Raw genomic sequence first — 23,771 nt, forward strand, 5'->3', positions numbered from 1 at the left:
GACGAGGGATCACCTCGGCAATGCCTACGTATTGTAGACTAGGGTTTCGGGAGAGAGCGACGATGGAGATTCCGGGAGCGAGATTAGGCACACGACGTACCCAGCTTCGGGTCCCCTCGGTGGAGGATCCCTACGTGCTGCTAGCAATCCACTATATGATCATATGTATATTTACAGGGTGCCGCCATAGACGGAGCTATGTTGTCTATTTGTTGGCCTCTCTGTCGTCCTCCTATTTCGGGTTGCCTTGTTGGGCCTTCACCATATTGGGCCGAGCCGATCCAGGTATACCAATAATGGGTACCCGAAGGGTATACCCATGTCAGTAGCCCCCGAGTGTCTAGGGAAGTCGAAGACTTGCGTAGAGACTCCAAGCATAATCATCTCCAAAGGCGAGGTCCATGTCGTAGATCATGTGTAGCGTAGATGATGTCGACGATTCTTGAAATTATTTTCTCTCGGGTGCGCGGCAGCGCTCCCGATGGGAGTAGCCCCCGAGTCTATGGGTAAGTGCTTGCACTTAGGCATAGACTCAAGTTGTACTACTCGATGAAGAACTTAACTATATTTCTGGAAGACTTGATGAAATCCATGTGCTCCCGATGGGAGTAGGCTCCACTCGAGTCGTAGAATCGAGTTGAGTCTACAAACTTTGATTGTCATAGATGCTGTCGAAGTTATTTTTCTATCGGGCGCGCGGCCAGCGCTCCCGATGGGAGCAGCCCCCGAGGTTACAGCCAAGTGTTTGCACTTGGGTGTAGGCTCAACTTGCTTTTAATCGACACCACCATTTTTCCTCTTTCTTGTATCTTATCGGGAGGGTAAACAATACTCTTGATAAGAGTAGCCCCCGAGCCTATGGGCAGGTGCTTGCACCTGGGCATAGACTCAAGTTGAACTACTCGATAAAGAACTTAACTATATTTCTGGGCGTAGCCCCTCGTTTTATTGACTCGAGGCCATTGCTATCTATGTTGTTCAGGGATAATGGTAAATGGGGCTGGTTCATCTGACGGATCAGGTACCAGTTAACTGCTCTTGTGGCAATCCCGCAAGAACCTACTTCAAGATCACGTCCCTGGACATGATCTCGGGACCTGGCGTAATTCGTCACGTGCCGCTTAAGGACTTACCATGATCCGAATTCCGGTAATGTTATCGGGTCCACGAGCGCGTCCGCCGGGATATTTCTTCACATCCGTTGATGTGGAAAAAAGTAGCGAGCGCAGATCTTTGGCGATGCCACGCCACACGGGACGGATCCCGGGGTCTTACCTTCGCGAGTTTTGCGGCATTCAGAGATTATTCGCGACTTTGGCGCTCTGATAATATTTTGTCAAGTGCCTTGTTCGGCTGATGCAATGACCCATTTTGCGGGTTCTTCTATTTTTCTCTCGGGCTTGATGAGACAGCTGAATATATTGGTTGTTCTATATTGTCGGGTACATCACCGATGCTCTTGCTCGGAACAATATGACAAGTCAATGAACCCGAAGATTTGTCCACCTCTTTTTTTTTTTTGGGTTCCTCCTTGATGAAAATTTCGTCGAGTTCCTCCTTCAGGAAAATTTCTTCGGGTCCTCTTTGAGGACAATTTTTTGGGTCCTCCCTGAGGACAATTCTTCGGGTCCTCTTTGAAGATAATTCTTCGAGACCTCCCTGAGGACAATTCTTCGGGTCCTCTTTGAAGATAATTCTCCGAGACCTCCCTGAGGACAATTCTTCGGGTCCTCTTTGAAGATAATTCTTCGAGACCTCCTTGAGGATAATTCTTCGGGACCTCCTTGAAGATAATTCTTCGGGACCTCCTTGAAGGTAATTCTTCGGGACCTCCTTGAAGGTAATTTTTCGAGACCTCCTTGAAGATAATTCTTCGGGACCTCCTTGAAGGTAATTCTTCGGGACCTCCGTGAATAAGATTTCATCGAGTTCTATCTTGAAGACAATTTTGTCGGGTTCTCTTAAGATTTCGTCGGGTTCCTCCCTGAAGAAGATTTCGTCGGGTTCTCTCTTGATTTCGTCGGGTTCCTCCCTGAAGAAGATTTCGTCGGGTTCTCCTCGAGGATAATTTCTTCGGGTGCGCGGCCAGCGCTCCCGATGGGAGTAGCCCCCGTGGCTATGGTCGGGTGCGCGCATCCGGACATAGGCTCAAGAACTTGCATACTTTGAAATTTGCTTTCTCCTGCACATATAAACAAACTTTTTCTATCTTTTCCTTGACTCTCTTTTTCGCATGTGGTGTTAGATGCTCGGATTCAATGATATGTAAAGTGAATTTATGCCACACAGCCCCCGAGTGTCGTGTGCGGCAAAAGTAAATGATAATCAACTTTATGTAAATTAAAAATAAACACTTAGCTTATTAGATACGACAGAGTCGACGCGCAATAAAGTCTTCGAGTGCAAAGAAGAAATCGAGCCGAAATAGAAACCACCAAATAGTGAAAATAGATGCCGCCAAATTGTTGGTGAAGAAATAGGCGAGCCCCCGAGCGTTGCTGGGGTGATGTCATCATTGTTGCTTAGACGCCGTGTCACAGTTGTTACTCGGGGTAAAGTCATTGTCGAGCCCCCGAGTGTTAGCCGTGATGTCGGAAGAAGTTGACGGAGTCGTGGCGTCATATAAGGTGAATCCATTTAGGATGAAGCCATTGACAATAATATTATATAAATCCACTAAAAATTTACGCCATTGGAGATGAAATCGTTTGAAGAAGAAACCATTGAAGATTACGCCATTAAATATGAAGCATATATTGAAGATGAATCCGCCGAAATCATAGAGGATGAATCCATTGAACCGAAGAATCCATTAATAACCATAGAAGATGAATCCGTTGATATCATTGTGGGTAAATTCATTGACCCGAAGAAATTAGTTCCAGTAATAACCATAGAAGATGAATCCATTGACCCGGAATCGCATCGGGTAATATTGTATAAGAGTGAACCAATAATAACCCGAAGAAAACCAATCCAGTAAGCCGAAGAAAATAAATCCACTGAGCCGAAGAAGATAAATCCACTAAGTCGAATAAAATAATTCCACTTGAGCCGGAGAAAATAATTCCAGTGAGCCGGAGAAGATATATCCAGAGCCGAAGAAAAGAAATTCACCAAGTAACCGAGCATATTTGTGGTAACGAAATAATGGCACAACTTCCCAATGTTGGGTGAATTTGCTGTAATGATGCAATGACGTAGCCCCCGAGTATTCGGGTGTGGCGAAAGTAAATAATAATTGACTCTCGAAAGAGGAACACTTAGCTTTTTTTTATCGGCTGCAGTAGAGCCGACGTGGAAGCAAGTCATGTGGCGGACACAGTCGATGTAAGCACATGACGCCTGGCCGGAAGTAGTCGATGAAGGGGACTGATACGTCTCCGACGTATCGATAATTTCTTATGTTCCATGCCACATTATTGATGTTATCTACATGTTTTATGCACACTTTATGTCATATTCGTGCATTTTCTGGAACTAACCTATTAACAAGATGCCGAAGTGCCGATTCGTTGTTCTCGCTGTTTTTGGTTTCAGAAATCCTAGTAAGGAAATATTCTCGGAATTGGACGAAATCAAAGCCCAGGGGCCTATTTTTCCACGAAGCTTCCAGAAGTCCGAAGACGAAACGAAGTGGGGCCACAGGGTGCCCAAACCCTAGGGCGGCGCGGCCCACCCCCTGGCCGCGCCGGCCTGTGGTCTGGGGCCCCTGTGCCCCCTCCTGACTTGCCCTTCCGCCTACTTAAAGCCTCCGTGACGAAACCCCCGATGCCGAAAGCCACGATACGGAAAACCTTCCGGAGACGCCGCCAACGCCGATCCCATCTCGGGGGATCCGGGAGATCGCCTCCGGCCCCTGCCGGAGAGGGGAATCATCTTCCGGAGGACTCTACACCGCCATGGTCGCCTCCGGTGTGATGTGTGAGTAGTCTACCCCTGGACTATGGGTCCATAGCAGTAGCTAGATGGTTGTCTTCTCCCCATTGTGCTTCATTGTCGGATCTTGTGAGCTGCCTAACATGATCAAGATCATCTATCCGTAATTCTATATGTTGCGTTTGTTGGGATCCGATGAATAGAGAATACTTGTTATGTTGATTATCAAAGTTATATCTATGTGTTGTTTATGATCTTGCATGCTCTCCGTTACTAGTAGATGCTCTGGCCAAGTAGATGCTTGTGACTCCAAGAGGGAGTATTTATGCTCGATAGTGGGTTCATGCTCGCATTGACACCTGGGACGAGTGACGAAAAGTTCTAAGGTTGTGTTGTGTCTTGTTGCCACTAGGGATAAAACATTGATGCTATGTCTAAGGATGTAGTTGTTGATTACATTACGCACCATACTTAATGCAATTGTCCGTTGCTTTGCAACTTAATACTCGGAAGGGGTTCGGATGATAACTCTGAAGGTGGACTTTTTAGGCGTAGATGCGGTTGGATGGCGGTCTATGTACTTTGTCGTAATGCCCAATTAAATCTCACTATACTCATCATGATATGTATGTGCATGGTCATGCTCTCTTTATTTGTCAATTGCCCAACCGTAATTTGTTCACCCAACATGCTTGTTTGTCTTATGGGAGAGACACCTCTAGTGAGCTGTGGACCCCGGTCCAATTCTCTTTATCGAAATACAATCTACTGCAATACTTGTTCTACTTGTTTTACGCAAACAATCATCTTCCACACAATACGGTTAATCCTTTGTTACAGCAAGCCGGTGAGATTGACAACCTCACTATTTCGTTGGGCAAAGTAATTTGGTTGTGTTGTGCGGGTTCCACGTTGGCGCCGGAATCCACGGTGTTGCGCCGCACTACATCCCGCCGCCATCAACCTTCAACGTGCTTCTTGGCTCCTCCTGGTTCGATAAACCTTGGTTTCTTTCCGAGGGAAAACTTGCTGCTGTGCGCATCATACCTTCCTCTTGGGGTTCCCAACGAACGTGTGAGTTACACGCCATCAAGCTCTTTTTACGGCGCCGCCGCCGGGAGATCAAGACACGCTTGCAAGGGGAGTCTCCACTTCTCAATCTCTTTACTTTGTTTTTGTCTTGCTTAGTTTTATTTACTACTTTGTTTGCTGCACTAAATCAAAATACAAAAAAATTAGTTGCTAGTTTTACTTTATTTGCTATCTTGTTTGCCATATCAAAAACACAAAAAAATTAGTTTACTTGCATTTACTTTATCTAGTTTGCTTTATTTACTACTACTAAAATGAGCAATCCTGAAGTTGAAGTTCGTACATTTAAGCAACGAGGGGGAGAATGTTTGAGAGATGCTTGGTATAGAATTAGTGATGCCCATAATAGATGCACTAAGAAACACTCCACCATTATTTTACTCAGGAATTTTTATGTTGGTATCTCTAGGCTGGAATAGATATGTTCTTGATAGTCTCGCAAAAGGTGACTTCTTAAGTACTCCTGCATTAGAAGCTAGTTGCATTATTGAGAGTTTATTTGGAATACCCCCTGTTGATAAAGTTAAAACTGAAATCTCTCTTGAAGATGTTATGAAAAATTTGGAAACCATAGAGAAAAACTTTCCAAGTATTGAAGCTAAATTGGAAATATTACTTGATAAAACTGATGAACTTGATAAATCCTTAGGAGGAATTGATGAAAGAATTAGTGTCCTAGGAACTAATGCTGTCCATGATGATCAAACCAATAGGATTGACGAACTTGAAAAAGCTATGGGAACCTTGGGTTCAACATTTTCTTCTCTTAAATATAAGGAGAAAGCTTATGTGGGTAAGGAGCAAAAGTTTATGTATGTCTCTAAAGTGCCTAGACCAAAGAAGTATTATTATAGGCCTAAAATTGACAAAGCCCTTAGTACCACTATGGATGGGGGAGCTCATGATAACGATGCATCACCCTTTGATAATACTTGATGCACACTTTCGCGCCTAGCTGAAAGGCGTTAAAGAAAAGCGCTTATGGGAGACAACCCATGTTTTTACCTACAGTACTTTGTTTTTATTTTGTGTCTTGGAAGTTGTTTACTACTGTAGCAACCTCTCCTTATCTTAGTTTTGTGTTTTGTTGTGCCAAGTTAAGCCGTTGATAGAAAAGTAAGTACTAGATTTGGATTACTGCACAGTTCCAGATTTCTTTGCTGTCACGAATCTGGGTCTACCTCCCTGTAGGTAGCTCAGAAAATTAAGCCAATTTACGTGCGTGATCCTCAGATATGTACGCAACTTTCATTCAATTTGAGCATTTTCATTTGAGCAAGTCTGGTGCCATTTTAAAATTCGTCAATACGAACTGTTCTGTTTTGACAGATTCTGCCTTTTATTTCGCATTGCCTCTTTTGCTATGTTGGATGAATTTCTTTGATCCATTAATGTCCAGTAGCATTATGCAATGTCCAGAAGTGTTAAGAATGATTGTGTCACCTCTGAATATGTTAATTTATATTGTGCACTAACCCTCTAATGAGTTGTTTCGAGTTTGGTGTGGAGGAAGTTTTCAAGGATCAAGAGAGGAGTATGATGCAACATGATCAAGGAGAGTGAAAGCTCTAAGCTTGGGGATGCCCCGGTGGTGCACCCCTGCATATATCAAGAAGACTCAAGCGTCTAAGCTTGGGGATGCCCAAGGCATCCCCTTCTTCATCAACAACATTATCAGGTTCCTCCCCTGAAACTATATTTTTATTCCATCACATCTTATGTGCTTTTTCTTGGAGTGTCGGTTTGTTTTTGTTTTGTTTGAATAAAATGGATCCTAGCATTCACTTTATGGGAGAGAGACACGCTCCGCTGTAGCATATGGACAAGTATGTCCTTGGTTTCTACTCATAGTATTCATGGCGAAGTTTCTCCTTCGTTAAATTGTTATATGGTTGGAATTGGAAAATGATACATGTAGTAATTGCTATAAATGTCTTGGGTAATGTGATACTTGGCAATTGTTGTGCTCATGTTTAAGCTCTTGCATCATATGCTTTGCACCCATTAATGAAGAAATACATAGAGCATGCTAAAATTTGGTTTGCATATTTGGTTTCTCTAAGGTCTAGATAATTTCTAGTATTGAGTTTGAACAACAAGGAAGATGGTGTAGAGTCTTATAATGTTTTCAATATGTCTTTTATGTGAGTTTTGCTGCACCGGTTCAGCCTTGTGTTTGTTTCAAATAAGCCTTGCTAGCCTAAACCTTGTATCGAGAGGGAATACTTCTCATGCATCCAAAATACTTGAGCCAACCACTATGCCATTTGTGTCCACCATACCTACCTACTACATGGTATTTTCCGCCATTCCAAAGTAAATTGCTTGAGTGCTACCTTTAAAATTCCATCATTCACCTTTGCAATATATAGCTCATGGGACAAATAGCTTAAAAACTATTGTGGTATTGAATATGTAATTATGCACTTTATCTCTTATTAAGTTGCTTGTTGTGCGATAACCATGTTCACTGGGGACGCCATCAACTATTCATTGTTGAATTTCATGTGAGTTGCTATGCATGTCCGTCTTGTCTGAAGTAAGAGAGATCTACCACCTTATGGTTAAGCATGCATATGTTAGAGAAGAACATTGGGCCGCTAACTAAAGCCATGATCCATGGTGGAAGTTTCAGTTTTGGAGATATATCCTCAATCTCAAATGAGAAAATTATTAATTGTTGTTACATGCTTATGCATAAAAGAGGAGTCCATTATCTGTTGTCTATGTTGTCCCGGTATGGATGTCTAAGTTGAAGAATAATTAATAGCGAGAAATCCAATGCGAGCTTTCTCCTTAGACCTTTGTACAGGCGGCATAGAGGTACCCCTTTGTGACACTTGGTTAAAACAGTGCATTGTGATGATCCGGTAGTCCAAGCTAATTAGGACAAGGTGCGGGCACTATTAGTACACTATGCATGAGGCTTGCAACTTATAAGATATAATTTACATGATGCATATGCTTTATTACTACCGTTGACAAAATTGTTTCATGTTTTCAAAATCAAAGCTCTAGCACAAATATAGCAATCGATGCTTTTCCTCTACGGAGGACCATTCTTTTACTTTCAATGTTGAGTCAGTTCACCTATTTCTCTCCACCTCAAGAAGCAAACACTTGTGTGAACTATGCATTGATTCCTACATACTTGCTTATTGCACTTATTATACTACTCTATGTTGACAATATCCATGAGATATACATGTTACAAGTTGAAAGCAACCGCTGAAACTTAATCTTCTTTTGTGTTGCTTCAATGCCTTTACTTTGAATTATTGCTTTATGAGTTAACTCTTATGCAAGACTTATTGATGCTTGTCTTGAAGTGCTATTCATGAAAAATCTTTGCTTTATGATTCACTTGTTTACTCATGTCGTATACATTGTTTTGATCGCTGCATTCACTACATATGCTTTACAAATAGTATGATCAAGATTATGATGGCATGTCACTCCAGAAATTATCTGTGTTATCGTTTTACCTGCTCGGGACGAGCAGAACTAAGCTTGGGGATGCTGATACGTCTCCGACGTATCGATAATTTCTTATGTTCCATGCCACATTATTGATGTTATCTACATGTTTTATGCACACTTTATGCCATATTCGTGCATTTTCCGGAACTAACCTATTAACAAGATGCTTGAAGTGCCGATTGCTTGTTTTCTGCTGTTTTTGGTTTCGAAATCCTAGTAAGGAAATATTCTCGGAATTGGACGAAATCAAAGCCCGAGGGCCTATTTTTCCACGAAGCTTCCGAAGTCCGAAGACGAAACGAAGTGGGGCCACAGTGGTGCCCAAACCCTAGGGCGGCGCGGCCCACCCCCGGCCGCGCCGGCCTGTGGTCCGGGGCCCCTGTGCCCCCTCCCGACTTGCCCTTCCGCCTACTTAAAGCCTCCGTGACGAAACCCCCGCACCGAAAGCCACGATACGGAAAACCTTCCGCAGACGCCGCCAACGCCGATCCCATCTCGGGGGATCCAGGAGATCGCCTCCGGCACCCCGCCGGAGAGGGGAATCATCTCCCCGGAGGACTCTACGCCGCCATGGTCGCCTCCGGTGTGATGTGTGAGTAGTCTACCCCTGGACTATGGGTCCATAGCAGTAGCTAGATGGTTGTCTTCTCCCCATTGTGCTTCATTGTCGGATCTTGTGAGCTGCCTAACATGATCAAGATCATCTATCCGTAATTCTATATGTTGCGTTTGTTGGGATCCGATGAATAGAGAATACTTGTTATGTTGATTATCAAAGTTATATCTATGTGTTGTTTATGATCTTGCATGCTCTCCGTTACTAGTAGATGCTCTGGCCAAGTAGATGCTTGTGACTCCAAGAGGGAGTATTTATGCTCGATAGTGGGTTCATGCCTGCATTGACACCTGGGACAGTGACAGAAAGTTCTAAGGTTGTGTTGTGCTGTTGCCACTAGGGATAAAACATTGATGCTATGTCTAAGGATGTAGTTGTTGATTACATTACACACCATACTTAATGCAATTGTCTGTTGCTTTGCAACTTAATACCGGAAAGGGTTCGGATGATAACCTCGAAGGTGGACTTTTTAGGCATAGATGCAGTTGGATGGCGGTCTATGTACTTTGTCGTAATGCCCAATTAAATCTCACTATACTCATCATGATATGTATGTGCATGGTCATGCTCTCTTTATTTGTCAATTGCCCAACTGTAATTTGTTCACCCAACATGTTGTTTGTCTTATGGGAGAGACACCTCTAGTGAACTCGTGGACCCCGGTCCAATTCTCTTTATCGAAATACAATCTACTCGCAATACTTGTTCTACTCGTTTTCTGCAAACAATCATCTTCCACACAATACGGTTAATCCTTTGTTACAGCAAGCCGGTGAGATTGACAACCTCACTTGTTTCGTTGGGGCAAAGTACTTTGGTTGTGTTGTGCGGGTTCCACGTTGGCGCCGGAATCCCCGGTGTTGCGCCGCACTACATCCCGCCGCCATCAACCTTCAACGTGCTTCTTGGCTCCTCCTGGTTCGATAAACCTTGGTTTCTTTCTGAGGGAAAACTTGCTGCTGTGCGCATCATACCTTCCTCTTGGGGTTCCCAACGAACGTGTGAGTTACACGCCATCAGGGACGCAATCGATGTGGCGGATCCGCCACGGGTAAGCACCCGAATATGTCGAGTCCGCGATGCGACAAGCGAGCCCTCGAGTGTGGCGACTGTGCGCGGCGAAGCAGTTGAAGCTTGTTCTGATAATCTTTATGTTGGATGGCGAAGTGCACACTAGAAGGTTCGTGCTGGCAAATCCGCGACGGACAAGTTCGGGAGAGTTGCCGTTTGCAAATAAATCTGAAACTTCTCGCAAAAAATTTCGGAGCCAATATTTATCTATATTTTCTACACAATAAATTTTCTTGCTAGAGATCAGATGGTGTGTTGTTTGCCTTTGTTAGATTAATAGTTGTCTAATCAAAGACCAAATACTGCAAACTAGAACTACGTGTAGGAAACAACAATAGGAGTACTTAGCTTTTGAAGAGAATACAACGATCAGATCTTGTCGCTTGTGAAGCATCGGCTGATCCACAATACGGAAAACACGAGTCGATGGAGCGGACTTCCTCGTCTCCCGATTTTAGCAGACTTCCTCGTTTCCACGGTTTAACTGCTTAGCAATGCATGCTCGTAAAAAATGATACGTGAGAGATTAGATTGGATCTAAAAGAGCCAAGGATGGTTAGATTAAACAATGAAAAAGAGATGAGTAGATGAGTAAGAAGCTGGCCACGACCACATGCAATAGGACCGAACGCTTTGCAATAGTGAAAATTAGGTTCTGGTTGTTTTCTGTTCTTGGAACTTGAGCGCGTAGAAGGTACGCCGGCTGATCAATATCCGGCAACGCATGTGCTTCCAAGTTGTGCGCCTGCTGGTATCGCTCATGTACTGAAGCTGCAACCGGAACCAGTAAAACCGCGAGGCACACGATTTGTAGATGAAGCTTGAGCGCCTCGAGGCGGATGAACGGAACCGACGAAACCAATCTGGCTGCTTTTGCTTAACGGCGATTGATGTTGATGACCAACTCGATGGATCTCGCCCGGATTACAAAATCCAGTCGTCGCGATTCCCACAGACGGCGCCAATTGACGAGGGATCACCTCGGCAATGCCTACGTATTGTAGACTAGGGTTTCGGGAGAGAGCGACGATGGAGATTCCGGGAGCGAGATTAGGCACACGACGTACCCAGCTTCGGGTCCCCTCGGTGGAGGATCCCTACGTGCTGCTAGCAATCCACTATATGATCATATGTATATTTACAGGGTGCCGCCATAGATGGAGCTATGTTGTCTATTTGTTGGCCTCTCTGTCGTCCTCCTATTTCGGGTTGCCTTGTTGGGCCTTCTCCATATTGGGCCGAGCCGATCCAGGTATACCAATAATGGGTACCCGAAGGGTATACCCATGTCACCTGATGATAGCTTTGTTGAAAGAATACCCAGATTGCTTTGCCTGGGATTACACAGAGATGCCCGGGTTAGACAGGAGCATCATTGAGCATCGGCTCCCTCTTAAGAAAGGATTTCGGCCGTTCCAGCAGCGAGCACGACAGATGAAGGCCGAAATTTTGGAAGAATTCAAGAAAGAGATCGAGAAAATGTTGAACGTCGGGTTCATCAGGCCATGTTGGTATGCTGAGTGGATTTCTAGTATCGTACCCGTAGAGAAAAAGGACGGCCGATGGCGCGTCGCCATAGATTTTCGGGATCTCAATAGAGCCACTCCAAAGGATGAGTATCCAATGCCGGTAGCAGAGACATTGATCAATGCAGCTGCTGGTCATAAGGTTTTAAGTTTCATGGATGGCAATGCCGGTTACAACAAAAAATTTATGGCTCCAGAAGATATACACAAGACTGCATTCAGAGTACCAGGTTCGGTGGGTTTGTTTGAATATGTAGTCATGACATTTGGACTGAAAAATTCCGGCGCAACATACCAAAGAGCCATGAATTACATCTTTCATGTTCTGATCGGCAAGTTGGTGGAGATTTACATTGATGACGTGGTAGTCAAGTCTGTTTCAGTAGAAGGACATTTGGAGGATTTGCGACGCATCCTGGACCGAACTAGAAAATTCGGGCTAAGAATGAATCCAAAGAAGTGTGCTTTTGGTGTAACAACCGGTCAATTCTTGGGTTTCTTGGTTCATGAACGTGGAATTGAGATCGGCCTGAAAAGTCAGGAGGCAGTGCGAACAATGAAGCCACCTACCACGAAGAAGGAACTCCAGTGTCTCATCGGCAAAATCAACTTCGTCGAAGGTTCATCTCCAATCTGTCGGGGCGAATCGAGCCGTTCATGGGACCGGTAAAAATTAAATCTGATGAGGAGTTTTGCTCGGGGGGCGAGCAACAGCGAGCGTTTGACGAGATTAAAGAGTATCTAACGAAGCCACCTGTGTTGGTTCCGCCCCAGCAAGACAGACCATTCTATATTTACTTGTCAGTAGCTAACACTTCCATCGCCTCAGTGGTGGTGCAAGTTTATGATGGTCTGGAGAGAGTCGCTTTCTACATCAGCAGAAGGATGTTGGATGCAGAAACTAGGTACCCTGAGATCGAGAAGTTGTGCCTCTGCCTATTTTTTACTTGTACCAAGCTTCGTCACATCTTGCTGTCAGCGGAAATTGTTATCATATGCAAATCAGATGTCATCAAACATATGCTGTCGGTTCCTGTGTTGAAAGGCCGACTCGGTAAGTGGATGTTTGCATTATCGGAATTTGATATCCGGTATCAGCTCGCGAAGCAGTCAAGGGACGAGGCGTTGGCCGATCTTATTGCTGAACGAATCAACACTGATATAGCAGCACTGTCTGTGCGTGCATGGGCCATGTTTTTCGATGGATCGGTTTGTGATGATGGTTGCGGCATCGGCATTCTACTCGTGTCGCCCCGGGGGGCAACATATGCCTTCTCCATCAAGCTACCTACCCCTTGCACCAACAATGTCGCTGAGTATGAAGCAATACGCAAGGGAATGGAGTTGCTTATGGAAGCCGGGGCAGAAGCAGTGGAACTTTTCGGAGACTCAAAATTGGTGATTTCCCAACTCACGGAGGAATACAAATGTGAGAGCGAGCCGCTCTTCCCATTATGGATGCAATGCCGTGAGCTGATGGCACAATTTAGGTACATAAAGTTCAATTGGATCCTGAGGTCGCAAAATACCGAGGCGAACGATCTCGCACAGATGGCGTCAGGCTACAAGGACGTAGCAGGTGGAGCCGATGTTCGTGCACAGCTTCCGGAATCGGATGACTGGAGAGCCGATATCTTCAATTACTTGAAAGATTCGTCTCGGGGGGCACCTAAACGGATAAGGTACAAGGCCATGAAGTATGTTCTTATTGGGGATGACATGTTCTACAGGACTTTGGAAGGGTTACTTCTCAGATGTCTGGGACCAGCCGAGTCAAATCGGCTCTTACACGAGGTACACGAAGGCGCCCGTGGAACTCACCAATCGGCTCATAAGATGAAATGGTTGATCAGGCGATCGGGGTTTTATTGGCCCACCATGCTTGAGGATTGTTTTAAGTACTATAAAGGGTGTCAAGCGTGTCAGAAGTTTGGGAAAATTCAGACGGTACCCGCATCAGCAATGAACCCCATCATCAAGCCTTGGTCATTTCGAGGTTGGGGCATGGATATGATCGGCAAAATCAATCCTCCATCGAGCAAAGGCCATATGTGGATTTTGGCCATTACAGATTATTTCACTAAATGGGTGGAGGCCGTCCCTATGAAGTCAGTGGCATCGAAAGATGTTATCAATTTCGTGAAAGAACATGTCATTCATAGATTCGGGATTCCCCAGACTTTCACGACCGATGGAGGTTCGGTCTTCGTTTCTCACGAGTTTAGAAAGTTCTGCAAGGACATGGGAATTAAGTTGATCCGATCATCTCCATACTATGCTCAAGCAAAATGGGCAAGCTGAAGCGTCCAACCAGAGCCTTATCAAGCTGATTAAGAGGAAAGTCGACGAGCACCCTAGACGTTGGCACGAGGTATTGTCAGAGGCTTTGTGGGCTTATCGCATGTCATGTCATGGAGCGATAAAAACCTCGCCATACCATCTGGTCTATGGACAAGAAGCCGTATTGCCCTGGGAAATAACGGCTGGGTCGGGACGTATTACGTTTCAGAATGATTTAACAACCGAAGAATATGCAGCCCTGATGAGTGATAGCATTGAGGATCTAACGGAACTTAGACTTTGGTCGCTTGAGAAAATTAAAGAGAACAAAGCCAAGGTAGCTCGCGCATATAATAAGAAGGTGAGACCAAAGGAGTTCCACGTTGGTGATCTGGTATGGGAAGCTGTATTGCCATTGGGGACTAAGGATGCAACATATGGTAAATGGTCTCCAAATTGGCATGGGCCGTACAGGGTCGACCAAGTTTTAAAGGGTAACGCATACATGCTCGAGGAGCTGAGCGGTGTGAAGTTCCCGATGGTCGTCAATGGTCGCATCTCAAGAAATATTTCCCAAGTATGTGGGATGACGGACAGTGAAATATGGGGGCCGATGCATGAAATCGGCCAGTAAAAAAAAAGTATACAAAGCAACAGGACGCAAAGCACAGCCGATGCACAGACATCGACTTTAGACTAAAAAGCCGATACGCAGCCATCGACTCTAGAGGTACAAACTGTTACGAGCAGGTATCAGGTTACATGGATAGGCTCTCATCGAAGGAATGCCTCGAAGGCACCGGAGGGCGTCAGCACGGACACGATCCACCTCGGCGATCTCGGCCTCGTCATCTTCGTCCTCGCCCGTCACTAGCCGTTTGTTCGGGGCACATATTTCTGCCGGATCGGCTTTCGCTTGAGCTTTGAGGCCTTCTCGCTTCCTCTTGGGAGCGGGCAATAAGAGCTTCCTTATCGTAAATAAGTCTGTTTGGTTGCCCGGACCCTCTCTTCAAGGTCCTCCAATTCCTTTCGCAAGGTCTCAAGTTCGGCGGTGCCGACAGAGGTGTCGGCTTTGGCGTCTAAGGCCGCCTTTTTCTCATTGAGCCGCCGACATTTGTCCGCAATGTCGGCTTTCAACGGAAGTTGGGCGTGGCGTAGATCGATTCTCCGACGAGCTAACTTCACCCTTGACCCGTAGACGTAACGCAGTCACAACCGGCCAAAGTTTCACCTGCAACGTTACCGGGAGATGGTGCTGGATTTCTTCAAGAACGCTCTTTACTTCCTCGGGGTCTTCGACCAACGTCTCGATCGGGGAGGAAAGCAAGGCTTTGAGACGCTGGAATTGACGTAGGACAGCGATGGGTCGTGGTTCATCGCATGCCGTAGAAGGAGCTGGTTCGATGGATTCAGGGTCGAACGTTAGCAAGCCCGAGAGGTCACAATCCTGACAAACAGAAACAGCGTCAGTATGCAGCAAAAGGGAAGGGTAAGCCAAACGAAAGGAGTATACCTCTCCTGAGACCAGGGGGACAGCCGATGATGAGGTAATCGGCTCTTGTGTTTCTGCTGGGGGCTTGGCCAAATTGGCGACCTTGTCAACGACACCTTTAGAGATTACTGGATCCAGGTTTGCGGAGGGCATCTGTACTTCCTCGACTCCCCCACTAGAAGTGTCATCAGTCTGCAAAGGAGGTGGTTAGCCGATGTGAGCAACAATGGATTAGCATGAAAGATGAGCCGGGGAGAGTATGGAGGGTAATTACATTTGAAGCCTCTTGGTTTGATGAAGGGGCTTGCGGTTCCTTTCGAGTCCTCTTGGTGCTCACGCCCGCCCCGCTTTGATTGGAGCTTGGGGGCAACAGAGTTCAGGAACCGGCCTTTTCCCGGAAGCCGATGGTGGCAAATCTGGCTGGCTCTGCGTGGTGATTTTCCCAGAGTTGCCCGAGCTCGAATCCCCTCGATTGGATTGTGTTTCCTCGCTAGAGTTGTCTTCGGTGGAGGCCTATAAAAATAGAGTTAGTAAGCACAAGCATGTTTGCAGAAGCCCATAAGGATAGATGAAATCAGTCAAGGCATGGATCAATGTACGTGCAAGCTCTCTTAATCTGGAGAAGGGCTCCGGCGCTTCAAAGTTTTCCTGGCGGCTACCTTCCTCACCGTCGTTCGGGCTCGGGGGGCAGCTGGCCCGGAAGATACTTTGCTCTTGGAAGCCGATTTTGGTGAAATCGGCTGGCTCTGCATCACGACCTTTTTCAAGGGTGGCGAGCTTTTGCAGAAGAGGACCACAGGAGCCGGTGGGATGAATTCAAAGGGGGAGCCGTCATCATATGTAGGTTCTGGACCATCTTGTTGCTGCAAGGAGACAGAGCAAGGCTATAAAAATCATTGTAAGCCACTTCAAGAAAATTTGCGAGTGGTAGTACCTGTTCATGGGGATATTATATTCAGCATCGAGTTGTTTCAAAGCAACGGTCCCGCAGCTCTCCTGAAGGCATGAGTTTTCCACATTGACCACTGTGTCTCAAAACCATCGGTTGACGAGGTGAAAGAGAGGTTGTTAGGGATTGGGATGGCTAGAGCATCAAAGAAAGAGTAACACCTCTAACCGGTGAGGAGATCGGGCAAGTCAGCTCGCTCTCGTTAAGTGGTGGAGGAAGAAATGGGGAGACACCTGCCCAAGACCAAACTCGCCGGGCTGCTACGACCGGTCGATAGGACTCATAACCAGGTTTGATTATTCCGTTTGATGTGCTCATGCCAACTCGGAAGGAAGCGGGGACGGATCATGGTGGAATACAATTGCCGGTGTCTGGTGTCATCGGCAAAGCCGTCTAGCCTCGAAGGAGACTGGGTTTTCAAAAGTTTCAGATTCCGTGTAAGGAAAGAAGAGAGGATTGTCCAGGCCTTGGAAGAAAATGCTAAACCACTTTGATGCTTCCTTGGGGATCAGTTTACTACCTGGAAGGCTATACAAGGCTTGGTCGTAGCTAGTGCATCGGATCTGCTTCCTGTTAGCATCTGGAAAGGTGCAAGTGGCCAAAAGTGGGAAGTTCGGGATATGGTTCTGGAAATACAGCTGAGCCCATAGCTGAATAAACCACCAGGGACCTCCTGTTTTGACTATTTTTTGGGAAGATAATTTGACGGAGATTAGTTGGAGATATCGATAGACCTCTCCAAGGAACAGTTTGCCGATACCAAGCTGGGTGCCTCTGGCAAGTTCATAGGCCAAGGGAAGATAATTCTTGGTCGGAGCAAGTGAAGGGCCACAGAATATGAAGTGTTCTAACCAGAAATTTAGGAAGGCCGTGTGTTCTTTCTCGCATTACAGGGGCCTTTATTTTTCATGTGGCGTCGAAGGTAAGCACCCCGGCTTGTGCACTCGTTTTGGAAGAGAGTTCGAAAGGGACCCTTGGCGACATAAAAGCAGAGGGGTTGGGGGATGTAACGTCTAGGCCAGTGATCATTACCACATCTAGCAGAGTTGGTGTCATGGGGCCGTGGCCAAACATGAAGCAGTTTCGAGCATCAGACCAGAAGTAGCCGATGGTTTTTAGAAGGTTTTCATGCTTCTCAAGGGGAGACAATGATAAGGACGAGCATCGGCTATTCCCGTGGTTTCCCATTTGGATTGGTAAGTTTTGGATACTCTACTGTACCAGGAAACCCAATCTTCAGGAGGGTTAGGCCAGGCTCGTAAGCAGTCGGTCCAAGAAGTTAGATCTAAATTTTGTTTCACGGAGGGGATCCTATGGGCCTCGCAAGAAATCAGATGGGCAGGACTCTCGACAGTACGGGGGCCAAGACAAAGAGAGTTTGGAAGAGAAGGATGCGGCAACAGAATGTCTGATACCTAAAATTAATTGTGGAATAAGGCATTAATTCAGATGTTTGCTCTAACACTATGCTCGGATGGCGAGGGGCAGTTAAAGATTACCTTCAAGCCAGAGACCGTTGCGTTGGCGTTGGACGATTCCGCCATCTGATTCGCTGGCGGAGATGAATCTGCGCGGTTGGGGATCTGGGATTCGCGTTGCCGCGAGTTGAATCTGTTCGATGGGCAATTGGAGATCCGAGTTTGGTCCTTTAGACGAGGGTCACAGGTTACCGTTTGAATTTGGGGAATGTCCGCTTGGACCTGTCTAAATAGGTAACCGAGTGCTGGCCTTATCGGCGTTTTATGGTAAAAGACCGATGCGTTGCTATCGGCTCTTTGTGCGTTGACCTACTTTGACAATCGGGAAAATCAGACATAGAAGCATTCTTCATTGATTAAAAGGGGTTTTTACAATAAGAGCCGATTGCTCACAAAAGGGAGATCTACTACCTAATGTACTACTACTAGCCCTATTCTAGTAGTCCCTAATCTAGGGGCCGGCGCCGTCGCTGCCGTCGCTGCCCTCGTCGTCGCCGTCCTCGCTGCCATCGGCGTTGCTGCCGGTGATGTCTTCGTCGCTGCTGCTGAAGCCGTCGGCAGGGGCTTCTTCTTCTTCTTCTTCGTCGTCGCCGTCGTTGTCCTTCGACCCAGCGCGGAAGCGCTTCGCCGGCGGGTATTCATCGGAGGAGGTGTCGTCCTCCGTTTCATCCTCTTCGTCGGAGGAGATGTACTCGCCCCAGGAGAAAGCGTCGTCGTCGCTCTCTTCCTCCAGCTCCCCGTCAATGAGGAACTGGAAGTTATCCTCCCCGTCGTTCAAGGATTCGTCATCCTCTGACCTGACGGCGAAATCCCAATCCGCCTCGTCCCACCACAGTGGGGCGAGGGCCTCGTACGCCGCTATCGGGTCGTACTCCGGCGTCGGCTCACGGGAGGAGGAGGATTGGGAGGAGAGACCCGAAGAGCAGGAGGCAGAGGAGGAGTCCATGGTTGCAGAGGAGGGGAGTTTCGATTGCTAATGCAGAACAAGAGGATGAGGAGGCAAACTGCTCGGATGAGGTTAAATAAAGGGGATACAGTGGGAGATGATTCAATGCTGTGGCGGTTTTCGAGGATGCGGTGCCAAAACTATCAAATCGTGCAGTACGGAGGAGTTGAGAAGGCAAGGCATCATGATGGAAGGGCATTGTAGCGGTTCTGCTCTGCAACGCGTCACCCGATGAAGGAAAACAGAGTGGTTTTGGAATTATTATTGCCAAAACCAGGGGGGCATGTGTTATCACCGGATTTTAGCCAAATTAGGAGATGGGCCGTGATTGAGATGGGCTTAGAGGATATGCACATAAAGTGTTTCTGAATCGGCCTCGTGCGAGAGTTTGGGCTAGATTGCCCGTATATCTGTACATTATGGTAGATCACGTTTCAGTTTAGAATTAAGAGATAGAGTTTGGTTCGTACACGGTTAGGTTTATTCCAAAGATAGAAAGTCTACGGACTATAAATATGTACCTAGGGTTATTGAGAAAGGAGGACGATCACGTTCACAACAAACACAATCTAGGCGCATCGCCACCCCTTGTTTCGAGGGTTTCTTCCGGGTAAGCGTCATGCTGCCCTGCGATCTGGGCAGTATCAGTTTATTCGTGGTTTTGTGTTGCTCGTACTGAAGCCTTGTCGATGGCGAGTAATACCGTTATCATAGATGTTTTGGGGCTAACATCGATACTTTTCTGATATGTTTGCTTAGTTATGCTGCCCCTAAATATCTAGCTGCCTTTGCGCCTATCTTAGGTGTAAGGGCAGCATCTTGCTTGGTCTTTATTTAGTAGATCTGATCTGTTATGGTTGTTCCTTGTTCTCCAAGGATTAGTTTGATATCCGCATGGTTAGGCCTTGCAAACGGGTTGAACGATCCAGTAGTGCATAAGGTATGGTTTGCCGATCCAAGAGGGGTTGTTCCGGGAATCGACTCTGCGTTGGTTTTTAGGCCTATTCTAGGACTAGTTTTCTGTTATCTTTCGTATCTGCCGGGCTCAAATACGCGTAGGACGTTCCAATTATGTGGTGAAAGCCCTAGACTGTCGTAGATCGATTTAACTTGGTATTGATAAAGCAGGATCCCCATGTTATCGTAGATCCAATGCGAACCATGGGTCAATCGGCTCTTTGAGCCGATTCACAGGGTAACCTGAGAGCCGATCGAGGCTCAGATTTAATGTTTACGTGTCTGCCATGCAGGAAACTAATTGAAGCAATCCATCACCTTCCTGATCAGGTATAGGTCAGGTGGCACGCCCTCGCAATAGCCAGGACGTGTGCCAGATTTTGCGGGCCGTCGCCCGAGGGACCTGGGCCCACCAGCAGTTATGGGAGCCTCCCGGCTCTTCGTGTTGCTCGTCGCTGCTCGCCGGTGGGTTTTGGCAGGCAACAGGTGCATGCGGCTGCGCGCGGCGCAGTCGGCCACGACGACCTTGAACCGCACGAGGAGGACCTCGCGGAGGCACAACAACGCCGACCACGGCAGTAGGGCTCAGCCGGTGGCCAGGTTCCAGGCGGCAGCACGGGGAAAGGTAGGGGAGGGGATGGATAGGTGGCAGGGGAGAGGACGCGATGGGGGAGGACCACACATGTATCACTGTAGCAGTGGACCCCACATACAATTTCTGGACCAATGAGATGCTGACTTAAGCCAGATTCACATACCGCCGGGTTCTATTAGTCCACTCTCATCGTGGCACAAGTTGCAGAGTAGTAGATACGACCGTAGCACTTTTGTTCAGATAAATTCTCTTATGGCTGGTGAAAATAAGGTAAAGATCAGCACGAAGAACTTGCCGTGCTGTACTCATGAGATCCGTGAGTTAGAGTGTCTGACATCATGAGATGAGAAGGTCGGGACCCGCCCGTGTGCGTCTGATTTGATCTGTCAAACCTTGCTGACGCCACAGCTCCTTTCTGCAGGGCTTATCCACCTTTTGTACGGCGACGGTCAGTGCAGGGAATCAGCAATATCACTTCATCGTTATCAGTTCACTGTTGTTTGAAACTGGTGCACTTGCGTACTCCTTTTCCTCCAACAAACTGGGCCATCGACGCTGGCGGGCCTCTTCCTTGTCCATGGGCTTTAAGGCAGGCCCCGAACGGCAGTTTCGACCCCGCATCGTTTGCCCGGCCAAGAGGATAAAAGTATGGACCCGTTGGACGGAATTGTCCCACATCGCTTTGGCAGGTTGGACCGGCGGTTCGTGAGCAAATAAAAGGAGGATCAGCGTGCTCGTGCCTTACTCAGATTGTTAAGGTTTGACTTGTTAAACTCGTGATCATTAAGACTCGAATCATTAAGCTCGTTAAGATTAGCAAGCTAAAATCATTATTTGACTCGACTTGTTATGTGCTTGCGAATGCTGGCGAGCAGCTCAAGTAGACTAACACCATGTACCTAAGCATACGTATCTACACCATCAACATCGCTCCATTGCTCTTCTTTGATGACCTTGGATGTTACTTGTTTCTCTCACCTTCGATGGGCCAGGGACCTAAGGACGCAATAATATGGCGCAACTCGTTGTTATCGATTTTAACGAGTAGCTCATAAATATGATCGGCTCAATTGTTTAGCTCGTTAATCTTAACAAGCAAAAGTGGCTGCTCAGCTCGGCTCGTTAATAAAATAAACCGAGCTCAAACGAGTCGAGCAACCGTGTCGTCGTGGTGAACGGACAGATGCCATAGGATGGCTTAGATTGGGGCCGAATGGACGCTAGAGGATTCGGGGGAGGGTTTGTGATCAGGTGGGATGAACTTCCGGATGGTTTCCTCAAGAACTTGGCCAAGGCCAGAGGTTGAAGAAGAAAGACACAAGGAAGAACTCGCTCTAGATCACCATGTTCATTGATTCTCACAAGTTACAGGTTTGTCTCTCCCTCTGTGTTCCGCGCCCGTGAAGGAGGGCTGCCCCCTCTCCTTATATAGGGGAGAGGGTGGCTTACAGTGCAAGAAACCCTAATGGCATCTTTGACTAGACAAACTACTTTACAAAGCTACTTTAATCATAGATGACACCGGGGTCTTCTTTAATCAGGGAGGATGACGTCCTCCGGCTTCTTTCTTCGTCATCTTCTTCTTTATCGTCAGCCCTTCGTTTAAAGCTACTTTGCTTAGCTCATCTTTGTCTTCTAGCTCTGGAGAGGATCTTTGACCAGCCTTGCCGACAAGCTCTTCCTTCCGGTGGTCCGGTACCTTTTCTATCCGGTTCCGGTATCCCTCCTCTGAGGATACCGGCTTAGCCTGTTCAGCCAAACGCCTATCTTAGACTCCGGCATGAACATCTAACCGGTATCCTGATGGCTCAAACCATCCGGTTTGGCATACCTTTGGCATACCGGGGGTCATCCCCCAACATTAGTCCCCGAAGTCTGGTATAGTCACGGCGGATTCTATCCAACGAGACCATGCCAGGTTCTCATGTCTTTGGATACCGGTTTAATCCATCCGGCTTAGGGCTTGGATCCGGCATCTTTGCCCGGATTTTCATTATCTTTCTTTTCAAGTCATTCTCCGGTATCTTTTCTTCCGGCATCTTAGTCATTTAACGCCTCCTCGGCGAAGTCAAGAATATCTTGGGCCCCGCGTGCGACAGAGACATGCGCACTGTGACTGACGCGCCAGTGTCAGTTGTCACTTCGCTTCGACTCCCGCGCGCCCATTTAATGCACCGCTGCGGATCCCACTAGCCGTTTTGGATCCCGTGTGTGCCTCCGTGTGGCCTCCTATTATCTCGCGTGTACCTCTCCGCCACGTGGCGGCCCATGATGCGAACCGCCGCGGGCCGCGAGGCGAACCGCCGCGGCCCAGCGGTTTTCAGCCCACCTCCCTTCTTCTTTATAACGACAACCGCCGCTCCTTCTTCCTTTTCTCGCATTCTCCACTTCCTCGCGCACAGTGCTCCTCGCCTCTGCGCCTTTGCCGTTCTCCGTCCGCCGTCGCTCGCTCGAGCTCCGTCGCCCGGCGAACTCACGCCGTACTTCCGCCGGACTTCGTTGTGCGGGAACCTTCTGCAGCGCCCTCACCGCGTCCGCTGCATTCGTGCTTCCTCGAGTTCTTCCTCACCTCGCCGTCGACGGACTTCGTTGCCGGCCGCAGGCTCACCGTTTCTCCGGCGAACCTCTTCCTCCGTGACTCCGCCGCCTCAGGTTAGGCCCGATGCGCCTTTACCCCTTTTCTTCTTGCATTTTAGATCTTGGGGGCGGTAGAGTATTTATCCCTTCTTTATTTTGCTTTTCCTCTTACTCGTAGATCTTCGCGCGAGGGTCTCTTTGGGGAAAACTGTTTTGGTAGATCCCGGTGTCGCCTAGATCCATATGTCCAGTGAAGGGTCTCTCCCCGCTGCTACCTCTAGTAACCAAGGCAGTAGCACCTCCGACGGGCTAACCGAAGATCTGGCCCGGATGGATCTGGCATCTAGCCGAGACCAAGAGGCCGGCACATCTAGCCGGGCCTCCGGAAAGGATAAGACACGCGGAGCCTGGAGGGGTTCCGACATGACTCAGTTTGAGATCGACTGGCTCTACCGGTCTAGGAGGATTCCGGAAGGAGTCATCTGCCGGCTTCCAGGTGACGAGATTGAACCGGTGCTCGAACCCGGTGAGGTCGTTGTTTTCCTTGCTCATTTTGAGCGCGGCTTCGGCCTTCCTGCCTCTGATTTCTTTCGCCAATTCCTTGACTTCTATCGACTCCAACCTCACCACCTTCCTGGCAATGCCGTTTTTTATCTTTCTTGTTTTGTGGCCTTCATGGAGGGCTACATTGGCATCCGTCCCGCTCGCGAGACGTTTGCCCGCTTTTTCTCTCTCCGGATCAACTCGGTCCGGGGCAAGGACATTCCCAAGCCCAAACCCCCGTTCAATGCGGGTCTTGTATCATCGGCTCCCGCCAAGGGAGCCCCTTT

This window comes from Lolium rigidum, chromosome 3 (assembly GCF_022539505.1).
Source record: "Lolium rigidum isolate FL_2022 chromosome 3, APGP_CSIRO_Lrig_0.1, whole genome shotgun sequence".
Lineage (NCBI taxonomy): Eukaryota > Viridiplantae > Streptophyta > Magnoliopsida > Poales > Poaceae > Lolium > Lolium rigidum.